The sequence below is a fragment of the Triturus cristatus genome, chromosome 2_2 (genome assembly GCF_964204655.1).
Source record: "Triturus cristatus chromosome 2_2, aTriCri1.1, whole genome shotgun sequence".
NCBI lineage: Eukaryota > Metazoa > Chordata > Amphibia > Caudata > Salamandridae > Triturus > Triturus cristatus.
The window spans coordinates 622,178,458-622,203,708 of NC_140582.1; positions in this window are offsets into that span (position 1 = coordinate 622,178,458).

Consider the following 25,251-nt stretch of genomic DNA (forward strand, 5'->3'; position numbering starts at 1 on the left):
CAGCAGTGGTATCGACTGACATGTTGTGCAGGCAAGTGCCCTCCCATGGGTTCTGCCTGCCTTATATCTGCCTTGCTGGCCTATTTCATTTACAGGAGTACAGAGTGATTGGTCAGACTCATTTGCATCCTACGTTTCCTCCAATCCCTTTAAACATACACCAGTGACAGCCTTAGCATCTTTCGAATTTGCAGCATCATGTCAAGTCAACAACCACTTTGCAACAATGTATAATGTGGCCAACTGCTTTTTCCAGACCACATGATGGTAAATTTTGAACTTGAAACTCGGTATCCATGACAACCAGCATGCATTTAGGCCCTAATACTTGTCCCTCATGTGTCCCCATTATAATTCTTATATCCCCACACAGGTATGGCGCGTTTCACATGTACCCCTAGGGCACCATCACTACAGTGATACGGGCCGTACTCACGCGTGTACGGGCCATACACGCGTGAGTACGTGCCGTATCACTAGGGCCTACGGTACCCCAACTATAGTGATAGGCACGTACTCATGCGTGTACGGGCCGTACACGCGTGAGTACGTGCCGTATCACTCGGACCTACAGTAACACAACTATAGTGATAGGCACATACTCACGCGTGTACGGCACGTACTCACGCGTGAGTACGGCCCGTACACACGCCCTCAGAGCGTGTGTACTGCGTTTCACAGCTTACACTGGTGATAGGAGGCGCACACGAATGGAATGGAGGTGTCAGACTCGAACAAGGCTGGAAATCAAGTCATTGTCAGTGCAGTCCTTCATGTGCAGGGTCTAGGTGTGTCAGGCATTGATGTGGCACATGTCTCCTCATGTTGTGGCACAATAGATGTGTGATGAGCTGTTTACACATGTCATGTGTGATAGGGCACTACGTGGCACACTTCCCCTTCACACTTTCCACATGTGTGCATGTAGGACACACATGTCAAGCACTGCATCACTGGTATGGCACAGTCACCAACACCCGCAACTGTCCCCTGATGCCAGGTACACGGATAATTACACCTGACATGTGAATACCAGCGTGCCACGATGTGACTATGTCATGTGTGTGTCATGTATTCCCATGAGCTTGCCGTTGGTGTTCCGTCAACTCCATCTGCTGCTGCAACATCCAACATGTGTCTGTGTGCATATGTGCATGACACACATATACGCACACCATGCCACATGTGGACTCACATGTTACATGTGTGATGATGGTTCGAAGATGACTTCCTGACATGAGGCAATATCTGCGTTGTCTCAATGTCTGTGTCATCAGTTTTTGACATGTACCCTTCATGGAAATGTGTGTTATCTGTCCTTTTTCAGATGACATGTGACCTGTGCGTCTAGACTCCCGCCAGCTGTCTGTATGAGATAACATCCTTCAAATGTTGATATGTGGATGTCTGTCACTCATGTAATGTGTCTGGCTGGTCACTTACACTGGCCCACAGCTATTTTAATGGCATGTCACGTCAACATTGCCATGCAACTATTGTGGCTGGCTCTTCGTAGGAGTATCACCTGGCTGGCCTACGTGTCCTGGATGTAGTGCACAGACCAGACTCTGTATTAAGCAGATGTGTATTAGCTGTTGAACATGTGCTCACCTCAGTGACATTGGTGTGGTAATGTACTCACTCTTCGTTATTCCTTCCAAATTTCTGCAGGGCACCGCCTCTCCCCAGACGAATGCCAGACCTGGATGCCATGCGTGAACATGACTGCATACGCAGATACCGCTTCTCACAAGAGTTGATAGAGAACTTGACCCGCCGGCTTGAACCACACCTCCAACCACAACACAGGTATCCTACAGCTCTGACCCCCAAGATGAAGGTGATGGCAGCCCTACATTTTTTTGCCACCGGCACGTTTCAATTGACCATAGCTGATGTTGGTGGCATGTCCCAGACAATGTTCAGCCGTGTCCTGCATGATGTTTTAGAAGCCATGTTGGTGCACCTGGATGAATTCATCAATTTTCCCACTCGTGAGCAGTTGACAGGTATCAAGGGTGAGTTCTATGCCCTGGGAGGGATGCCTCACGTAATTGGGGCCATTGATGGGACACATGTGGCTTTGGTACCACTACAGGCACAGGAGGTAGCCTTTCGGAACCGCAAACATTATCACTCTATCAATGCCCTTGTGGTGTGTCTTGCTAACATGCTGATTTCCCATGTCTGTGCCCGTTTTCCAGGGTCCGCACACGATGCCTATATCATGAGGCGTAGCAGGGTGCCAGAAATGATGCTGCAGCTGCACGTGGAACGAGCATGTCTTGTTGGTGGGTATACTCTGTTAGTCCTGTGTTTAGCGCTATCTTTGTATCTTACGGCATCTCCTGACCCACTTCTTCACATGATGTTTCCATGTAGGGGACTCTGGCTATCCCAACATGCCATGGCTGATGACGCCTCTCCGCAACCCCAGAACAGCCGCAGAACACCGGTACAACGACACCCATGGGCAGACGAGGCACGTGATTGAGAGGACGTTTGGACTCCTGAAGAGCAGATTCCGGTGTCTCCACATGACCGGTGGCGCCCTCCCATATGCCCCGGCGAAGGTCTGCAAAATCTTCATTGTGTGCTGCATGCTGCACAACATGGCAGTAGAGAAGGCTGTGCCACTCATCCTTGATCCGGATGAGCAGGATCATCCACCCATGGAGGATGAAGGGCTTGGGCACGGGGCAAGTGAGGATGAGGATGAGGATGAGGACATCTGGAGTCAGCTTATCCGCAACTTCTTCTCATAATGGTGAGTCCCTGTGTCTGAGTGTGCACGCTTTGAGCCTTGTGTGGCATGTGTTGCAATGTGTGTGTCCAGCTGACTGTGTGCTAAGTGACTTGGAGGTGTGTTCTGATGTGTCATTCAAGTGATGATGTCATTCCACACATTTTAGCTGGGACACTACATTTTTTAAGAGCATGGTGACAATATAATTCCTGTAGAGTACATGTACATGTCTACGAATTACTAGCTCTTCGCTGACTTGTTGTGTGTCTGTCCTCCCCAGGTTCTTGCGGCTGTCGTCTGCTCATGTCATCATTGCCCTCCTGCTATTCCTCATGAGTATTGCAACGTGTGCTGGATCAGAGTTACATGCACAGACATGGTGAAAAGTCATTTTGGGTAAGGAGTGCAGCAAGGCATTTGGTGGGTGGTACGTGTTTGTGATATGTGGGGACTGCTCCTGTGCATGTTGTGTTACCATGCATACATGTCGACTCACCATGGGGCACATGACGTGTTGCATGGCTCCCATGAATTGATAGCCACCCTTCCTGACAGTCATCTGTAATGGTTTGTGGATTCTGATGAAGGCATCAATGTGTGTATAACGTCCCTCAGGAACATACGGGATGCTAATGGTGGACATAGTGTGGGACATCCACATATGAGGCTCAATGGGGAATTGCAGACTCTCCGTGTGCAGCAAGGGGTGTTAGGCTCAACCCCTTCACTTGTGTGCCAGTTCAGTAGGATTTACCACATCTGTGTGTTGAAGGGGGTGTCCAGTGTAGGTCACACATGGTCAGCCAAATGACCTGTGAGTCTGTTCCAATTGATGCATTTCCCTTAGTGTGAGGCTGAGTAATAAAGGTGTTCGTCACACTCCAAGGTGCCTCATCTCTGTCAATGCAGGTCTCTTGCCACTTTGCATTCTGCATATCTGGCATAGTTGTGGAAGATTATGCATAGGAGTCCATGTGTAGTTTAGCACCATGCATGCAGTTGCTCATGGATTAGGCTCCCTATTGGGCATGAAATACATGGTCTTGTATGTTTTTTGGCATGTTGGTCCACACAATGGGCCATCAACACCTGCTGAGGGTGTGTCTCCTGTGCGCAGGTCGGCCTTCAGTTTCCTGATCCGGTGTCATGCTTCTTTGGTGATTGTGCATGCATTGTCTCTGGGTGTGCCATGTGACACTGGACACTCCTTACTTTACACACGCGCCTGTTGCAGTTGTCCTTCTGACATCCTAGTCTTTGTGTGCAAATTCTGGCATTTTGCAAGGAGATGCCGCCTGCTGCTGCGGCCCCTGCAGCAAGGGCCCACAGAGTATCCAGATTTGGCAACACACACGCCTCCAAGATGCTCCTCACTTCCTCCCTCCACCTATTCATTTGGCTGTCCTCAGCTTGTCTATGCCACTGTTGCCGCCACGCGGTGCCAAAGGCTGGACCATCAGCACATGCAAGGTGCACATTGCACCACCATCCTGTCCTTGCCTAACCCACATCCCACTACAGTCTGATGTAGCAGCCACACTCCTAGCTATGTCCATCCGCACATCTAACGCCTGCTGTCAGACATACCCTGGGCACACACACAACACTTTTGCATGCTGAGTGTGCAACTCCAACTGCCTACACTGCGCTTCCCCGCCTTCCAGGCCCTGTCACACCAACCAGGTCACGTCCCTAATACTCCCCACCGACTCTGTAGCCCAGCAAGGGCATGGGAGTGGGACTCAAGGCTTCAGCATGTAGTATGGTGTCATTGTCTGGGACATGGCACAGGTATCATCTCTCAGTATGTCAATCTACAGAGTGTCCAGGACCCCCCTCTCCACCATCACTGCGCACAGCACCTCATCATCAGCTCGTATGCCATTGACAGCCAGGTGCTCCTCACCCTCAACAAAGACACAGACATTGGCAGTTCCATCATTCAAGTATGCATGAGATCCATTGATGAATGGCTGAACACGAGCCACCTGGGGCTGGACTTGTACAGGACTGAGGTGATCATCTGAGGATTGTCCCCTTCCAGCTGGGTCAAGTGCTTGTGTCCCACCCACAAGAGCCCTGCACAAGCACCCAGTGGCCACACACACAAGATGGTGTGCATCATGTTTGGCTCGCTCACATTTGTCATGCTAGTCCACAGCATCTGTACCTCATGCTGCAACGCCCTCTGCATTATGCACATGATCCACAGATAGATCCACTCCAAGAAAAGACAGACCATCCCCCAGGTCCATGACAACATCCGTGTCAAATACTGCCCTGCACTCTTCGGAGCAAGTACATCCAAACTCCCAGGAAAATTGTCCACATCCAGGGTGCATCTGCACACCTCAGCTTCAACACCCTGTGCCCCAGCCACCTCACCGTCCACCATAGATTGCTGCAATGAATCACTGTCTGCTGCAGGATGACCTCCACACTCCCCACCCACACTCAGGAGGCAGTCCACAACCCCGACCCCAAACCAACCTTGTACGTCTGTCATCCTAGATCCCGTTGGGCCATCTCCGTGCATCCAACCTTGCCCTGGCCACCGTTCTTCACATCCACCGTACTCCAGCATACAGGACATTGTTCTCCCACCTGGCCACACATACCTGGGACCCCCTCCCCGGGAACCTCCACATGATCCATGACCTTTACGCCTTGATGATAATCTCCCAAATAGGTCTGTCCGCACAGTTTAGCAAGCCCGCCCTCAGCAGCCAGAGGCCATCACAGGTGAGTGTTGTGCTCCATGCCTACATTGAATGATACCTTGTGACGCATGTGTGTCCTGTACCAGACTCTGATCCCAGGGTATGGATGGCTGGAGTTAGTTCAACACTCAGGCATAGTTTGACATTTCCACACACATATGTTGTTGAATAATGCAAAATGACAGGAATGTCTCATGACCAAAGTAATATATTTATTTGCGGTGGGGTACGTGTTTTGGTAGATTAAATTAGGTGCTCTACTGGGGGAATAAAATCCAAAGTTCACAGGGGGAGATGGTATCCTTGGCATTGGAAGTCATCAGAGTCCAGGGCACAGTGTTGGTCATCATTGGTCAGACTGTGACCAGCAAGTCCATGTGGCAAAGAATGTCATTGGATGAGGTGCTGCTGTTGCGCCAGAGGGCCAGGTGCCAGGCCAGGTGACCTGGGAGATGTGGATGGTCCGCTGACTCTCACGGTCTTTTCCGTGAACGACCCACCTTCCTCCGGGGACCCTCAGATGCAGGCCTTGACGATGTTTGGGACGCTCCGTCAGACGAATCCTCCTCCTCCTCCTCCCTCCCTGTGTCTGGTGCTGGTCTACGCCTGGTGGCACAGGGAGGGTTGCCCATGCTTTGGGCAATCTGACGGAGTGATTGGCTCATGTCCCTGTGCACCACCAGGAGCTCAGCCAGTCTTGCCTCCATCCGTCCTTGGTGTTGTTGATGACTGGCATGATGCTCGACCTGCAGGTTCTTTATCTCATCGAGGGTCCCCTGCATCTCTGAGAGTCTCAACACGACCTGGTTGATGCCTCTGGTGTCACGCCGGTATGTGTCCAGGATTTTGCGTATGTGTGACATACCGGTGTCCTGAGCTGGCTGGTCAGGTTCGCGCCTCCGCCTGCCTCCACTCCCACCACCCCTGCCCACTTGAGCCTGGCCTGCCCTTGTGGGCGCATCGGGTCTACGGGACCCCTGAGGAATGGCATTTGCAGGGTTGCCTGCCTCCTCCTGGGTGCCCGGAGAACCTTGTCCCTCCTGGTCAGACTGGCTCTGTTGTTCAGTGCGAGCAGGGCTCCTGGGTGTGTCCTGGGATGTGGCAGGAATGGGGAGGGGTGGTTGGCACAGATGTACCTGACGCAGGTGCTGCAGAGGCTTGGGCACCAGAGGGTCCAGGTTGGTCAGGGTCATCCATGGAGTGGTGAGAGTCTTCGCTGCCGGTGGGATCATCTTCACGCGGAGCCTGGGACTGTGATTCTTCCCCCCAGTGTTGGGGGGAGATCGACGACGTTGCCCTGTGTGTGAGAGAGAGACAATGTTAATGGTGTTTCATGCGACATCTATGTTTCATACATATTCAAGTTGACACAGTTCCTCCAGGTAGTTGGATGTGCCTTGCATTCCTCTCAATGTCCACTTGGGGATGGGTATGTTGCGGGGGACAGATTGGGATGTTCTCCTGAGTGTTTGACCTGTATATTGTTGGCTATGATGCTTATTTGGCTATGGATTGGTCTTGTTGTGTCACATGTCCATTGTGGGAGTGTGTAAATCCCTTGCCTGCCCCGGGGGTGTGTGCTTGTGTTAGGGGGGGGGGTGACCGGGCCTGCTGTTGTGTGTAGTGTGAGTTGTCATTGGGTCTCCCAGGTGATGTGTCTGTCCCCTCATGGTGCATGCTGACATGACAGTGAGTGTGAGTTCCTGTGCTAGATACCTGTGCTTGTGGAGTTGGTGTTTGAGTGTACAGTGGTCCCAGGAGGGCCTTGTACTGCATACAGCAGGGCAAAGTGTCAGCTACCTTGTCAGTACTTTGCCAGTCCCTGTGCATTGTGCATGGGTATGTACCTATGCCATATGGGCTGAGGGCATTGGTGTCTGCGTCTCATTTTCACATTGTGTTGTGTGGGGCCCACCCTACCAGCCTCCCGGACATCCAGTCTGGTGTTTGTGGTTGTTGTAGCCTTGGACATGGCCTTGCCTTGATTTGTGAAGGGTGCATGGAGACGTTAGTGGCATGAGCGTAGTTCTTGAGTGTGGTTGTGTGCGGTGAGTGCTTGGGGGAAGTTGCGTGCATTTGGTGTATATGTTGTGTGGACCCCATTGCCCCCATGTTACGTAAGTTGTTTGTGTACTCACCAGGCTCTGCGACTCCTTCGACTCCGTGTACTCCCACCGGCGGTAGCAGGGCCATCACCTTCTCCTCGCAGGGATGGTAGTGTACGGGTCTGCGGGGCGGCCCACCTCCAGTGATGTTACTCTGGGCATATTCTTCGTTCATTTTCCTCTTGACCGCCCTGCGCAGATCGTACCACCTGGCTTGGCATTCATGCCTGGTCCTTCGGATGGGCGCAACAGCATTCAGCTTATCGACAATCCTCTGCCACATGGCAGATTTCTCAGCTATGCTGGTCTGTCTGACCAATGTTCCAAACAGCTGTGGCTCGACTCTGATGACTTCGTTGACAAGGAGGTCCAGCTCCGCCATTGTGAACTTTGGATTCTTGTCTGTGGGCATGATGTGGGGTGTGGGTGTGGGTGTGGGTGTGGATGGTTGTGGGTGTGTGGGTGTGAATGTGATGGTGTGTGTGTGAATGTGAAGAGGGGGATGTTTGTGAAGGAGGTTGTGTGAAGGTGTGTGAGTGAAGGTGTAGTGAAGGTATCAGTAATGTAGAGTTGTTTCTCTGTGAGGTCTGTCAGCAGTGGGTCTGTTGCAAAGGCTCATGGGTTGTGTGTGTGGGCCCTTTTTATTGGTCCATTTTTGGGTGTGGCTGTGTTTGAATTTTGGTGGGTGTGTTATAAGAGGTGATTGTGATTTAGGGCCTCTGTTTGCCTGTTTGGATGTGCCAGGTCAGTCATTGAGATGTATTTTGTCATGTAGACGTGTTTTGTGGTGTTGTGCGAGTCGAATTGACCCTCCTTGTGCTGTTTTACAGTGTCCTGGTTCTGTAAGAGTCTTTTTCGCGTAGGTACGGTCCGTACATACGCGATGCTGGGTGAGGGTGCTGGGGTATGGTGTTGGAGTGCGGCGCGTACATGCGGTGGGGGTACGGTGCGTACACGTGCGGGAATGGGGTACGGCGCGTACATGCGGAGGTACAGCGCGTACATGCGGGGGTAAGGCGCGTACATAGGGAGGGGTACGGCGCGTACACGTGCGGGCCTGGGGTTCGGCGCATACATGCAGAGGTACGGCGCGTACATGTGGGGGGGTAAGGCGCGTCCATAGGGGGGGTACGGTGCATACAGGGGCGGGCCTGGGGTTCGGCGCGTACATGCGGAGGTACGGCGCGTACATGCGGGGGTAAGGCGCGTACATGGCGGGGTACGGCACGTACATGTGCGAGCCTGGGGTACGGCGCGTACATGCAGAGGTACGGCGCGTTCATATGGGGGTAAGGCGCTTACATGATGGGGGGTACGGCGCGTACAGGTGCGGGCCTGGGGTGCGGCGCTTACATGCGGAGGTACGGCGCGTACATGCGGGGGTACGGCGCGTACATGGGGGTATGGCACGTACATGGGGGTACGGCGCGTACAGGTGCAGGGCTGGGGTACAGTGCGGACAGGGGGGTAAGGCGCGTACGGGGGGGTACGGCACATACATGGGGGGTACGGCACGTACGGTTGCGGGGCTGGGGTACAGTGCAGACAGGGTGGTGTACGGTGCTGACATATTGGGGGCTGGGGGGGCTGTACGGCTCGTACACGGGCATCAGTTTACCCGTGTACATGTGTGCTACTGCGTTGGCTCCGTACGGGCCATTTTCCGTGCGAATGTGTATTCGGACGGACAGTCGGGATCGTACTTGCGCGCTCGGACTTGTGTTTTACGATTTACACGTAAAAATGTCCGGCTCACTTTCGTACACTTTTCCCGACGATATTCGGACGTAAAAACTTTCCGACACCCTCTCGTACACTTTTCCCGACGCTATTCGTAGTTATTTCTCACGTACGAATCGTACTTGGCCGTTTGTACGGTACTTGTACGACTCGAACGTAAAAAAATACGGATACGGGTCGTACGCAAAATATTTTTAACGGATCGGAATCGGCACCTTAGTGTCCAACATTCTCCAAACATTGGTTTAGATTGGAGTGGGAAAAGTAAATGTTGCCCCTATGGTGTCCAACACTCTCTTCTAAATGGTTTACGTTAGAGTGTGATTATTTAATTGAACTATTTTAGTAATTTTTTTATTTCACTTTAAATTGTAGCATGTTGTACATTCTTTTGATTTCTTCACTAAGTTTAGGTGCAATTTGGGTTACAGATTGCTCTATTGATTCTTCCTGGAAGCTTTGCTTCATTTGTAGTGCTTCTATACATTTATAGAGTGCTGTTTGGGTTCTTCCCAATGTAGATTAGCAGGCATTGTGCCATCCTTCCACTGCATTGTTTGTCTTGTCTTCCTGTGCCAAAGTGCTATCATAGACATTCCACCATCGAATTTGGAATATGGATTGGCATCTGTGTCCAGAGTGACGTAGTCTGCCAACCCAAGTATCTTCAAAATAATCCATTAGGGGGCTTAGCTTGTGTTAATTTTGTTGGTAAAAAGGGCTTTCTATTACTAAATTGTAGTGGCTAGCTGCCTCAGTGACAGGGACATAGGCTAGTGCATCATATTCTACACTTAGGCCCTGATCGTGATGTCCATCGGAGTTGCCTCCGACCGACAAAATCGCAGATTCCGGACCAACCGACCTTCAGTCAGCGGTCCCGACGCAGTATTGCAATGCGACAGGACATGGTGTGGTCGCATACTCCCAATCTCTATGGGAGCTTGTGCTGTGGCTGTAAACTAGCCGTAGCACAAGCTCCCATAGGGAAATGGGGGATTCTGTTAAACTCTGCCACGTGGTGCAGGGATGAACAGCTGGCCAACGTAGGCCGCAGGGAGGAGGGGGCCCTGCTAGGGCCCCCCAAAGTCTCTTTCTGACATGCTTTCCATGCCGGAAAGCGAGACATGGAAAGCCTGTCAGAAACTGACATTTTAATCCTAACTGCGAAACGTCATCAAATAAGGATCACATGCCGGTTCTGACTGGCCGATGGGCTCCTTAAGCCCGTTGGGAGGACAACTGGAATGACTGGCCATTTTCAATTACGAATACCTAGATTAAAATTATTGCAGTCGGAATTGAAACCGTTGATGTTGGTCGGAAAGCCTCCAACCTGCGTTAAGAGGCTTTCCGACCTTGTGGCTTTAGATATATTGGAAGTACCATCTTTGCAGCTAAGAAAAGAATACTAGAACATTTGAGAGCCATCGAACAGAGAGATCCCAATTACCCAGTGGCCAGACACTTTCTCAACAAACATCATGGTGATAGAAGTCTTCTATCATACTACATCATTGAACAGGTTCAGGTATCCCATAGAGGTGGAGATCAGGTCCTAAAAATGAGAAAGACGGAATCACAAATGATTATTGAAATAAACACCTTACAACCAAATGGGTTGAAGCAGAATGAAGAAATTAATATTCACCTCCATCCTGAGTAACAACAGAATGTTTTTTCTCTATCCTTTTGTTTCAATTTTAATATGAATCTCATTATGTACAATGTGTAGATAACTGTTTTTTAACTGTGACAAGTGTGAACTTCTGTACTTATTGTGCAACATTATGTGTGTGTTTTTACAGGAGGAAAGGAAGGGGTATTCCAGGAGACAGGTACTTTATCTTTGTGCACGAGACCCCTACCCTTTTCTTCAACTATCTGCACGATGCAGTTGGATACCTCAGACACGATTTGGTAAGATGTACTCATGGTGATTGTTGGTTCCCCTTTCCTACACTACCTTTTCCCTTGGTATGCACTTTATTTATCTTTTATCTGGCCTGGTGAAAAGAGGATTTGTGTAGAGATTCCAATGGCGGCTTTGGATTAGGTGAATACGTAAGTAAAATTTAGGAGTCATTGTAATTTTCAAAATATTATTTGTCTACATGTTCTGGGCTATCATCGACAGTATGTGCTGGCCTATTCCTACTTGGACATATTCATCTATATATACATTTGTCCCCATTGCTATGCTAAACATCTTATTATTATTCTGCGCTGGTGCCAGTGGTTTTCACACTATATTGTTATTTGTGTTCGTTTTGGGATGGAACATTCCTTTGTGTTCCGATATGCTTGACCTTTTGTTATTGACTGTATCCTTATGAAAAATCATGATGTGCATGTTCAATAAGCTGTATCTTTGCACAGAAAAATATAAAAAATTCCAAACAATTTCAGATGGGTTGCTCTTTTCGTGAGAAATGCTTGTAGGACTACGTTACCCAATATGCAACATTATGTTTTCTTTCTGCTACAGATGGTCCGGTCAATCTTTATGAATTTGTAACATTAGATATATATTGATATTATGGATCACTTTTCATGTCATATGGATCTTAATGTTCCTGCATCGAGCTAGATGACATATTTATTTGCACATTACGTATGAGCAGGATAACAATTATGTAACATCGCAGGACTAAACCGCTAACTGCATGTTTTCATTTCTCAATAATGGATAGGATTTGTATATGATGAACTATATTCTTTGTGCTGCGTGTACACCCTTGACCACTCATGTAATAGAAACAAGAATAGTAGGTTTTAGCATGGAACATGTATGAATTGGATTTTCTTTTAGAGTCTTTTTTTTAATGTGTCACTTTGTATTTAAGCACTGTGATTTGTCAGCTATGTACATGTGATCATGGCCACGGCTGTGGCCGAAACATGTCATGTTCAGAAGTAAACTCTATGCATCAACTCTAGTCTGAGTGAGCGTTTTTCCTTCATTGTGTGGGATTTTTGCTTTATATATTTGGTGGTGGGCTCGTACGGCATAATGCTCAACCCCTCATTGCCTCGGCAAAGTGCCTTGTAACACCTGACACTGGGTTTATGGAGTACTTCTTTATATATTATATATTATATATTTGTATATATAAATGCTTGGGGGCTCGCGCAGCCCCCATGCAGCCACGGGGACTGCTACCTCCCTGGGGCACTATAAAAACATATATGCGGGTGGGCACACTGGGCTGTTCGGCGCCCCTGGGATTGCTATCCCAAATGAATGCTGGGGTCTGCACTACCCCCCGCAGCCCCGGGTACTGCCGCTGACAGCTCCCACCAAGCAAAAGCAAACATAACTCTGCTTTCTGTTAAACTGCTCTGACTTGCAGAAAGCAGAATTGTAATCTGTTTTCCTGCACGCAAATATGCATCCATGTCTAAAATGCAGAAAAAATGTTACAAAATTGCTGTTCTCCATACTAAAAGGAGTGCCATAGTGTGGCATTTTTCAGTGAAGTATAGAATTAGAGTGTCTAGCAAGGAATTTATGCAGTGCTTGATTCTCCTGAAGACCATTCTGGTTGTGTTGACAGCTTCATTAATGGTGTTGGTATAGTACCTGGCTTTAAATGTTTTATGTGTGTTCGCAGTACAACTTCAGTAGGATGAGGTCTCTGTTTTTATTTTCTCCATTTTCTGTTGTGTCTGCAAATAGAATATGTGTTGTTGGTGAGGTCTTTTGAGGAGTGGGGTGTTGTAAGGTTTAGTTTGCACTTGTGTTTCTTAATTGAAGTACGTTTTTTTAGAAATGCGTTAGGTCATTTAGATGGATATTGAAGTTGGAGATTGACATAGCAGGCTGAGAGGGGAGTTCAATATTTTGGCTGGTTGGAGATGGAAAAGTCTTTGAAAGATCTGAAGGCCTGTTGTTCTCGTTTGGGCCGATCTCTGTCTATTGGTTGGGTGATGGGAATGGTGAGGTGGTCAGTCTCATCCAGAGGACATTTGAATGGGATGGCTGGTGATGCTCAGTGAATGAGATTCCAGCATTGGCCTTTGAATTGTGTTGGTTAGTTGATATGCTGTTCCATGTTAAGGTTGTCAATGAGGTTTACGACAAAGCATAGTGGTGTGAGCACGTTGGAAATATGAGGTGGTGAGGAGGAACAAGAAGTCACTATTCTGTCAGTGAGGTCTGTATCTAACCTATATTGTGGCAGAATGGGTTGAAATGAGTAGGAAGTGCTGTGCGACAATCTTTATGGTGTTGTGTGTCACTTGAATATAATGCAGGTACAGGACGATTTATGGAAGTCATGGAGGCTCGTCCCTTTTTATAAGCACCTCTGCATGCTGTCGCCTGTGTGAACAAGGACACGCAGAACCTGCGAGGAAGTGGGATGAGCCATGTTTTCATAATGAGGAATGCATTGAAACGAGTGACAAGTGATGAGGCCTGTGATGTACAGAACATGTATTACTACAGCATGTGCATTAATGGACATGATTTGGAGTTTGATCAATAGTTTGAGGATGTGTTGAGTTTAGTGAGATGTGAATACATTTGTGTCTATATCGTGTGAGGATGCAATTTTGTATGTTTGTATGATCTTTTGGTGTGATTGTGGGGATGGATATTGAGCGGTGATAAACTTAGCACATGGTGAAATCTTTCCTTGAAATATGTTATGTTTTAAAATACCTATATTTTCTCAAAAGATTGACAGGTTGAAATAAAATGTTCCAAAACCTTCTAAAAGAAGGAAAGAGATCGCACTCTCGGGTTGGGTGAAATCAATCCTTTTTATTCAGATTGCTTTATCAGGTTCTCAAAAAGCCATGCCAACGCGATTCATTCTCAACTGAGAACTTGATCACGGTTCAACTGAGAGCCATAATCAAGTTCTCAGTCGAAACGCGTCTGTATGGCTTTTTGAGAACCTGATAAAGCAATCTGAATAAGAAGGATTGATTTCACCCAACCCAAGAGTGCGACCTCTTTCCTTCTTTTACAACATTTTGGAAAATTAATTACTGACGAGGCTCAGCCAGAGGCACCTCACTGAGCGAGAAGCGCCATATGGATCAGCAAACAGTGGGCCTGTCGTGGAAGGTTGAAATAAAAGTAAAACTACAGTAGGACTAGTTTGTGTATTCTTGAGACCCAGTGAACGCTGACCTTAATTTTGATTATGAGAAAGCAACAAGTACCAGAAGCAAATGGGCAACATACATAACTTATCCAGCAAATTAGAAAAAGAGCAAAATTAGCAGCAACATGAAACCTACGACCCTATTGGTACATAGACAACATAACAGCTATACTAATAATAAATGCAACCCAAGAATAGAGAACGAAGAGAAAACAAATAAAACAAAACCATATAATGCCTCACAACACATAGGTGGAGGAGAGCACAATGGAAAACAAAGAAAACTAAGAGACTAGGTGGGCCAGTCCAGTGAAGCAGACAACTCAGCAGCCAGCGGTGAAAGGGGTCCCAGATCTGATCAAGCTTTGACCTCCGGTGATCATCTCAATTAGCACCATCTCCAACCTACTTGTACACAAAATTCCTGCCACCAGATCCATGGCTTGGGAGACTCACGAGAGAGCCAGAATCGTGCCAGAACCAGTCTAGCTACTGTGATAGAAAGAAACATATACCAGATAAGAAGGAGGGAATAACTGGTGAATAACCTAACATAATCAACTTCGGATCGGCCACCACCACCACCAGGTTAGAAATGCCACATAATTGCCAAAAACAAATTACCAGTAGAAGTGCAAAGTGGAGCAAGAGGGGCGTGGCCAACTGCCGATGGAGAAGGAAGCGGGCTGCTAAGCTCTGTCCAGAGAATCCCCCAGCCAACATGATCCTGAGCCCCAGCCTGCAGAAAAATTGTCTGGAGTGGTGGGGAACTGTTACGGAACAGTTCTCTGACACTCTTGATGCACCTGGAGCCAAGAGCGGCCTACGGTGAGTAAACATGGACCCTGAGAGGCAGAAACCAAATGGCACTGAAGTGAGGAGCGAAGCCAGTAAAGCGGGCCCGCTGAAGGAAGACCGCTGGCGGCTCTGCGGTGAGCAAACACCAACCAGCCCAGGGGAAGGCTGTATCCAGGGGAGCCAGAAGATAGGTGAGGAGTGGCGGATCGGGTGGCCCTGAATGGTGGAAGTGGGCCGGCGCTACCACACAAAGCCGGTGTATGAGGGCACAGTGGGACTGAGCGTGTGAGCCACTAGTGCCTCTGGAGTGACAAAACCCCCGAAGAATACCTCCGGAGGGAAGCTCTAGGAGTCCTTGGCCCCAGAGGCACCCTGATGAGACTGTGGACCCTGACAGGGGAGGTGCCACACGAGAACGGTGCATGAGAGGAGACACCATGGCTGCAGGAATTGGCAAAACACTGGTCATGGCCTTAGCACAGGGAGAAGGGCCTGACCGGCCTGAGAGCTGACGGAATTGTAAGACCTGATCAGAAGCAGAGGAGAGGTGGGCTAAGTCCGGCCGGCCACCGAACAACTAAGATGGAGGTTCATTACTGCGAAGGAAGTTAGGCCAAGAGAGGCGCTTGGTGGAACTAAATTACCATGGGGGAGACCCAAAAGTGACCTGGGACCCTCCCCGGTGGATGAGGAGAGCGGGGAGGACCTGTGAGGCTAGAGGAGGCAATACTGTAAAAAGACAGTGCTGGAGAGTGGGGCCTGGAGGGACCTGGGGCCTACAATGCCAGCACAGCCCTAGAAATAAGCCAGAGAGCCGGGACAAGACAAGCTGGCTCTGGTGACCCCACTGGGGACAAGTAGATTCACGCTCAAACCCAAAACCAAGTAAGCTCCATGGTTGGAGGGGGAGCATGGTGGAGCAATCTGGGGGAACCCCAAAGCCGAAAGAAGGCACTGAGGCCCAGAAAACTAGGCAGGAGACAAACGGAGCCTGCGCTGAGCGAACAACAGTTGGCAGGCACGTACAGCCAGAGAGGTGCCCTGGGAATCGACCTCTGGTGTGGGGAAACATGCAGGGAACGGTGAGGAGCTTTAGATCCCCAGGTGGAGGCACAGCTCCAAGAGGTGAGAAGCCGGCTGGACACATGGGGAAGGTGCCATGGCACCTCCGCCATGGGAGGGAGCAGCAACCAGGCTGATGATGACGGGCTGGACCAAGGGGAAAGATACTTCTACCACGTGACCTACCCTAACAGACATCATGCAGGCCATCACGGCCTCTCGAGAGGCCCTGGAAACTTAGATAGATGTTATCGGTACAGACTTAAATCTGCTGAAAGTTGACCATTGTCGATGAAAAGAGAGAGTCATGTCCACTGAGAGGGCACTCTCTGAAATTCCTGCGGAGGTGTCGGACCTGCAGAAATCCCTCAGAGACATAGAAACCAAAGTACGGATACTGGAAATGAGAGCAAAAGAAAGTGAAGGGAGGTCTCGTAGGAACAACCTACGTATAGTAGGAATAGAGAGGGAAGAGGGATCAGACATGGTGCAGTTCCTAGAGGACTGGATCAAGACAACAATAGCACCAGAAGGGGTGTCACCTTTCTACGCGCTGGAAAGGGCACACAGATTTCCAGCCACTATCCCAAACTGGGTGCTCCCCCACAACCCATAGTTGCATGTTTGCTACACTTCAGAGATCGGGACCCTATCCTTAGACAAGCTCATCAGAAAAGCGACCTACAAGTGGGCAACAGTAAAGTGATGGTGTTCCCTGATTTCACCAGAGAAGTGCAAAAACAAAGGGCCTCATTCTTAGCAGTTAAAAAGAAGCTGAGACAACTACAAATTCCATATTCAATGCTGTTCCCGACGCGTTTGAGAGTGGTGGCAAAGCATGGAGTGCATTTTTTCATACATCACAGGAAACCTGGGAATGGCTGGACGCTGGCACGGAATGTGAAAAGGGGGGAACCTCCCCGAGAGCTGCACAGAAGAATTTGGATAAGGGGCCAGGTGCAGCGGGAGCGCCATCCTCGACAGAAGGAAGGGCAGAATGGCATAAGGCCCTCCAGACGGAGGCAGACCGCAGCCAGGCGGGGTCTAGCCCTAGATCTAATGGCAGTGGACACGAAACAGACCGCTCGGATGCCTTGCAGGCAACCAGTGCAGCTGAAAACAGACCTCCCGAAGATAACGCCCAAATTGGTGGATGAAATCATATAAAAGAAGAAGAAAGATGCAGGAAACCAAGGATCCTATCGGAGCATAGCACTTTGAAGGCAAAGATTGACGAGGGGAATGAGAGGGTCACTCAGGAGGACAGATGATGGTCGGTGAGCAGACTGGGGCTGAAGATCCAGATATCCAAGAGCGGGACATCTGGTGAGCAGAGCTCCCAATTCCGGTTGGTAAGCGGTACAACCCCAAAGTTGCAAGGAACTGTATCTGTATTTGGGGGGTTTGTTGGGTGGTGAAGTTATGTTTAGGGGCCAGGCGTGTCGGGGATGGGGCAGCAAATCAGGAGCAGAGAAGCCCAATTCAATGGCAGCCTCTATAGACCTTAAGTTCAGATCATGGAATGTGCGAGGTATGCACACAATGGTGAAGCGCCCCAAGATACATGCATACTTAGTGAGGAGGGGGGCTTAAATTGCAATGCTGCAGGAGACACATATCACTGCAAAAGAAGGGGCAGCACTACAACGTAGTTGGAGGGGACAAGTATATTACACAAACTATTCGGCATTCGCTAGGGGAGTCCTGGTGTGGATAACATCAGGAGTGCCAATCCAATGCACTTGGCAAATAATAATAGACCCCGAGGGGAGGTACTGTTGGCAAATTAGATGGGAAGGATGTCACGATAGGCAGCATCGATGGGTCTTGTGTTTGATTGGTTCTGATGCTCCGTCCATCACCACCCCCTTTTGTACCGCTTTGTTCGCCATAGGTTGGCAGGGTATGCTCAGACGTTGAGTCCCTTGCTCACTTTGCCACTGGATTCAAGCAAGCCTGGCTGAAGACGGCTGAAATGTCAGAAACCGGTCCTAGGAAGCTTGATCCGGTCCAGGGAAGACATGGCTTGGCAGTTCGGGCTGGACTGTTCCCATGAGGCACACGGTCAGACTGATTTGCATATGGCCATGACTGAACTGGGGTGGCAGAGTGGGTTAAAGAACGGTGATTGATCAAACCCAGATCTGTTGACTGGGTGTGAGTGTTTGATTGGTTCTGATGCTCCGTCCATACCCACCCCCTTTTGTACCGCTTTGTTCGCCATAAGCTGGCAGCGTATGCTCAGACGTTGAGTCCCTTGCTCACTTTGCCACTGGATTCAAGCAAGCCTGGCTGAAGAAGGGTGAAATGCCAGAAACCGGTCCTAGGAAGCTTGTTTCCGGTCCAGGGAAGACATGGATTGGCAATTCGGGCTGGACTGTTCCCATGAGGCACAGGGTCAGACTGATTTGCATATGGCTATGTCTGAACTGGGGTGGCAGAGTGGGCTAAGGAACGGTGATGGATCAAACCCAGATCTGTTGACTGGGTCTGAATGTTTTATTGGTTCTGATGCTCCGTCCATCACCACCCCCTTTTGTACCGCTTTGTTCGCCATAAGTTGGCAGGGAATGCTCAGACGTTGAGTCCCTTGCTCACTTTGCCACTGGATTCAAGCAAGCCTGGCTGGAGACGGCTGAAATGCCAGAAACCGGTACTAGGAAGCTTGTTTCCGGTCCAGGGAAGACATGGCTTGGCAGTTCGGGCTGGACTGTTCCCATGAGGTACAGGGTCAGACTGATTTGCATATGGCCATGTCTGAACTGGGGTGGCAGAGTGGGCTAAAGAACGGTGATGGATCAAACCCAGATCTGTTGACAGGGTGTGAGTGTTTGATTGGTTCTGATGCTCCGTCCATCACCACCCCCTTTTGTACCACTTTGTTCGCCATAAGTTGGCAGGGTATGCTCAGACGTTGAGTCCCTTGCTCACTTTGCCACTGGATTCAAGCAAGCCTGGCTGAAGACGGCTGAAATGCCAGAAACCGGTCCTAGGAAGCTTGTTTCTGGTCCAGGGAAGACATGTCTTGGCAGTTCGGGCTGGACTGTTCCCATGAGGCACAGGGTCAGACTGATTTGCATATGACCATGTCTGAACTGGGGTGGCAGAGTGGGCTAAAGAACGGTGATGGATCAAACCCAGATCTGTTGACTGGGTGTGAGTGTTTGATTGGTTCTGATGCTCCGTCCATCACCACCCCCTTTTGTACAGCATCAATGGGTCCAACACCAAGTAAATTCTGTTCCTGGCTCATCACTCTAGGGCGCTAGCTGCAGCACTCACGGGTTCGGTATTACTAGGGGGGACTTTAACTGCATTGAGGATGTAGCATTGGATCTTTCCCACCCGCCCCTGCCAGATTCACCCATACATAGAACAGCAGAAGCACGCAGAAATTGGCAGCAACAATGGGGGCTGATAGACACCTGGAGGGCGCATCACCCGGGAAACAGAGATTACTCATTTTTCTCATCCCTACACGAGTTGTATGTTAGGCTAGATTCCATATTATGCTCCCCAGATGTACATGAGTGCATACAGACGAGTGAGTACTTAGTGAGGACAATCTCAGACAACAACCCCATATTGGTGGGATTGATCTGGACTAGAAGCGGGCCAAAAAATTCCAACCTGCCGTCTTAGACCAGAGTCGTTAGAGGATCAAGTCTTCCATGCGTACTGCAATTGGGCAAAACTTTGGGGAGAACGCTGGGACAGCCGTGAACCCCTTGGTGGAATGGGAAGCCTTTAAGGTGGTAATAAGGGGTAGGTGTATAGCTGAGCCAGTAGGGGTGAGAAAGGTGCTATTGCGGGACACCATAGCTGCAGAGCAACGCCTCCTGGAGCTAGAGAGGGAGAGACCAGAAAGGAGAGACAAGCAAGAGGACCTCTTAGCAGCTAAAGAAGCAGTGGTTGAGCATGTAGAGTGGCTACACTGTTTTGACAACAAAAATTACATGGTGCATGTCCACACAGAAAGGGACAAACCTTGGGTGCTGCTGGCCTGGCTGGCTAGCCCAGCCCAGAGGGGTTCGATGATTCTTGAAATGAAGAGAGAGCAAGGGGAGGTCCGGCACCGACAACAAGGCATCAATGACATTTCTGAGGTATTACATGGACCTACATAAGAGTAGGGTATCCCCCAGAAATGATGAGATAGTAGACTATATTCGAGACCAGAGCTGCCAGTAATATTGGAGGATGAGGCGGAGTCATTGGGGAGGGAGATAGAGCTGTGAGAGGTGAGGTGAGCTATCAAGGCCATGGCCAGGAACTAAACACCTGGAACAGATGAGCTTCCAGTTGAGTTTTACTCAACCTACGTAGAACTTTTGGGTCCTCGGCTAGTAAAACTCTATAACCAAGCTAAGCAGCTCGGAAGGCTCCCTGAGTCCACAAAAGAGGCAGTGATTATCCCACTGTTTAAGCCAGGGAAGCCGCCATCTGACAAGGCGGTATACAGAACACTCTCCATGCGTAATTTGGATTATAACATTTTGAGTAAGATCCTAGCCACCCGACTGCTGCCTTACATTATGAGTCTCATACATAGAGACCAGGCGGGATTTATACCCTCTAGGAATACAGTGATGAATGCTCGGAGGCTGCTGCATCTACTTGAGGCTGAATCCTACTGTAAAAAAGAGGCGATCGTTTTTGCAGTGGACATAGAGAAGGCCTTTGATAGCCTTGAATGGCCTTATCTGTTTCAGGTGATGAGAAAGTTTGGGCTGGAGTCTAAATTGATGGCATGGACTGCCCTGCTGTATGCGGACTCAGGACGGGTAGGCTTATATCGGTCTGCCACAGAGTGGGGCAGGGAACACAGCAGGGATGCCCTTAATCCCCCTGTTGTTTGCTTTGGCCATGGAGCCTCTGGCAGCCAAGGCTAGGAGGGAATGCTTCTTCTGTGGACTGGAGGTAGAAGGGCAAATACACCACATAGCATTATATGCTGATGACTTGCTGCTATTTCTACAAAACGTGAGGGAGGAGCTTCAAGGTGCGAGGGAACTAATAGCAGCACTAGAAAGAGTAGCAGGTCTTAGGGTGAACTGGGTGAAGTTGTGTCTCTTCCCCGCCAAGGCAAGTAGAGAAAGACCGCAGGAGGTGGAGGGAGTTTTATGGGAGAACCGATGCCTGCCGTATCGAGGAGTCCAAATATACCATGACTGGGCGGACCTGCTAGAGGGCAATGTGAGGAGGGCGCTGAGAGGGGTGAAAGTCAGTTTTGATTTTTAGGGGGCCCAGCTACAATGGCTCATGAAATGGGTGGCGATCCGGATGAGAGGGACAGCGCAACAGGGTGACGCGACACCCATTCTGCGCCTCCTCTCACGGGTGGTGCTGCGGCTCCCCATACTGGAGAAAGAGATGCCTACCGAGCTGGGAGTAATCAGTAAATACTGCGACAGGAGTCTGCAGAGGTCCAAGACCAAGCGCCTTTATGCCCCAGAGATCCCATTTACTATCTGTGAAACCCTGCCACATGGGGGGACTGGCGAGTTCTGGAGGGCTGGAGGGAATTGGGGGTATCCACGGTAGGGATGCTGTAAAAGAAGGAACCCTGCTGCCATTCAATGACTTGAGAGAGAGGTACGACATACCTGGGGGAGACTTCCTATTACATACTGCCGTCACAGCAGCTACTCACAAAAATGTGGGGGGGTGGACTGTCAGAGCTGGCCACTTCAGAAGGGTGCCAATATGTAGTAACTACGGCGGGAACATTCAAAGCGGTCACATGTCTCTATAGACGGCTTAGTCATGCGACACTCCCTGCCCTCTGTACCTTACGCCAGAAATGGGAGGGAGATCTGGGAGAACCAATTGCCGACAAAACATGAACAGAACAAGCAGGCAAGGGCACCAGAAACACTAATTCAATTGTATGTCCTCCACAGGGCTTACCTCACACCAGGTCGTATTATTAGATACTTTGATATACCTTGATATGAAGATGGCAGCATGCCCACGATGTAACAAAGAGGGACTGGAATTCCTCCACATGTTTTGGTCTTGCCCGGGTGTGGGGAACTTCTGGGATATAGTGACCACGGTACTAGCAGAAGAGACAGAAAGGGAGGTGACCGCAACCCCGGGGTACTGCCTTTTGCATTGGTTCCCTCACACTGCTAAAAATAAGGTGACAAGCAAGTTCCAGGATTTGGGTCTTATCTTGGCAAAAAGAGACATCACAAGCCACTTGAAGGCACGGGATGGTCTTAGTCCCCGCAGATGGAAGAGGGAGTTTATAAAATGGGCAGAGTGCGAGGGAGCAGTGAGACTACAGGCATCCAAGAAGGCTGGTAGTGAGAAGTCTTTGGAAGCAGCTTGTGCATGGACAGCACTGGTGGAACTATTAAAGAATCCAGAGGTTGATGCAGAAGATGCGCTGCAGGGAATAGCCCAGGAAGAGAAGCAGGAGATCACACCCTATGAATAACAAGCATTGGCAAAGCCAATAGGTCTCGCTTTTGGGACCTTATAAGTATTTAGTTATGCAGCACAATATCCTTGGTGCAACAACAACTGTTGCATGGCTAAACACTTATAAGGTTCCAAAGGCGAGACCTATTGGCTATGCCTGAAGTACTGGGTATTTTAGACCCAGCGGTGCAGGGACACACACCCTATGACTTCGGGGTTTCACCCTGTTCCGGACCTACAGAAACACAGAGTCTTCTGGGTGAAGTCAAAGAATCGTTTATTGGCTGCAGACCAATGACAGGTATCCTAGAAGTACAACAGCGTGTATGTTCTCAGGAGACTGCTGAAAATCATAGGAACGGACTTCTCCTTAAGTACAAAATATCATGCTCCAGGCATACATTCCTTGGTTTACGATATGGTCATATAAAGGTATACATTACAAACGAAAAAGCAGAGTCATGATGACCATCCCACATTCCAGTTCGGCCAGCCCACAATGATTTACACAGGAAGGTTCAGATCCCATGTTTGAAGTAAATAGACCCCCCAATAAATATGAGCATCTCCTGTTTTGGGAAACAAGTCATAAAGCAAGAACAAGCAGGTGTGGAAGAGATTAGCCGGGGGATTGTGTAGAATGAAAGGGTTTTATGACGGGTCAAGCCCTGATACGAATCACAGGTGGAAGGAGGAAGGGGAGCTCGTGAGACCGGTTTGACCCGGGGCAGCAGAGCCAGCTGCCCAGGTCACAGAGAAGTCAGAAGGAAAGCCCGTGTACTGTGAGGCCCGTATTAACTCCATCATAGCCTATGTGAGGGCAATGACAAGATGGCCACTGCTTCCAAAATGGAACCCGCGTAGTTGAGCAGAATACGTGTACACAGTGCATTTATAGCTAGAACGATCTATAAAGCACTCGTACATGCCGCATTTACCATTTGCGGTTCGCCAATACCAAGATAGACAGGGGTAGGGCCCTGTCCCCTACGCGGTCCCGAATACCAAAGTACGACAGACCCTCCTTTTGCCCTTACATAGGCAATCACTATACTCATCTTAATCCGAGTCTAGGTCAATGTTCACGAAGTCATGGAGATGTTGCTCTAGCATCATCCTATTACTTAGCTCGTCCCTCGATACAGGTTTCCTTACACATAAGGTAGCACAGAGGCCACATATCACAGGAGCACACTGTATGCATAGACAGAACAGGAAAAGAATGGCTAAGATCATTCCAATGACCATCAGAACTTTCCAACCCCAGGCAGATATCAATTCCCAGAACCATCCCATCAGTGACCAATCTCCCTTATCCACGTGTATGGCTTCAGATATTTTATGGAGTTTGGAGATGGCTTGATACACTGTTGGAGCATTATCTGGTATGAAAATGCAGCAACTGGATTGGATGACCTTGCATACCCCACCGCGGTCTGCAAGAATAACGTCTAGGACCATGCGGTTCTGCAAAGTCATAAGGCGATCCGCTTGGAGCTCAGCTGTCAAATTACTAAGGGCACCAGCCGTTACATTGACGGTGGATTCAACCACACGAGTCAGCTGTCTCAGGTTCCTACTATTGACCATAGGTCCCCAAAACGGCAGGAAACCCAGGAAAAAGTCTCCTGCTTCCTGACCGGCAGTGTCCTCCTTACTAATCACACCTCTCACAATTCTGGTCTTGTGATAGTCAGAGGCGGCAGTAAATGTCGGCGGTAGCAAGTTCGCAATATAACATGTGCCCGAGAAATCAGGGGGCAACCACGTATATGCTCGGTCATGACAGATGAAATATGTGCCCTTAGCAGCCAAAAACGCAGGGGAAAACTGTGACGGGAAAGTGTACGTTTCAGTACAGTCACTTCTTCCCAGTTGAGCCCTAGGGTTCTGACCATTACCCTGTAAGCAGAACCGACCCATGTGGGGTACGACCCAGATTGGAGATGAGATTTTTCGCTGTCTTTCACCCAGACTAATACTATACCCCGTCGCGTTCCATCCTACATAAGGTCTCAGCTCTTCTTTGGGAATGGACGAGTATGCATTAATATCCCTACTCATATCGGCAACCCCTTTCATCAAAGCCTTATTATTGGTGATGGGTCTGATGGAACGCGGTGGGCGAGGGGAGTATGTATCTAGGGCGTAGAGAAACATGGTTTGGAATGCCCATGACGATCCATTGTAACTGTACGGTAGCACCAGGTAGGGAATACCCTTGTTAGTGGTATGGGGCATTAACCCACAGACCCAGCAATTGGTCGTATTCATTACCAGTTGGTGCTGGTGCAAGAGTTGGATAAACGAGTTATTTACGAACTCTGATCGTCGGGTCTGTTCGTGCTCAGGCAAAGGGTGAAAAGAGTGAGAGGAGGCAGTAGAAAGAGATATAGGCTGTTGAGTGGGTGCAATGGGTTTTGGAGCAGAGAAAAACACACATCCTACAATAAACATCATGATACTACACAGTGTAACAAAGCACAAAAAGACAAAACATTTACTTTTTACAATTCTACACATCCTTGTTTGAG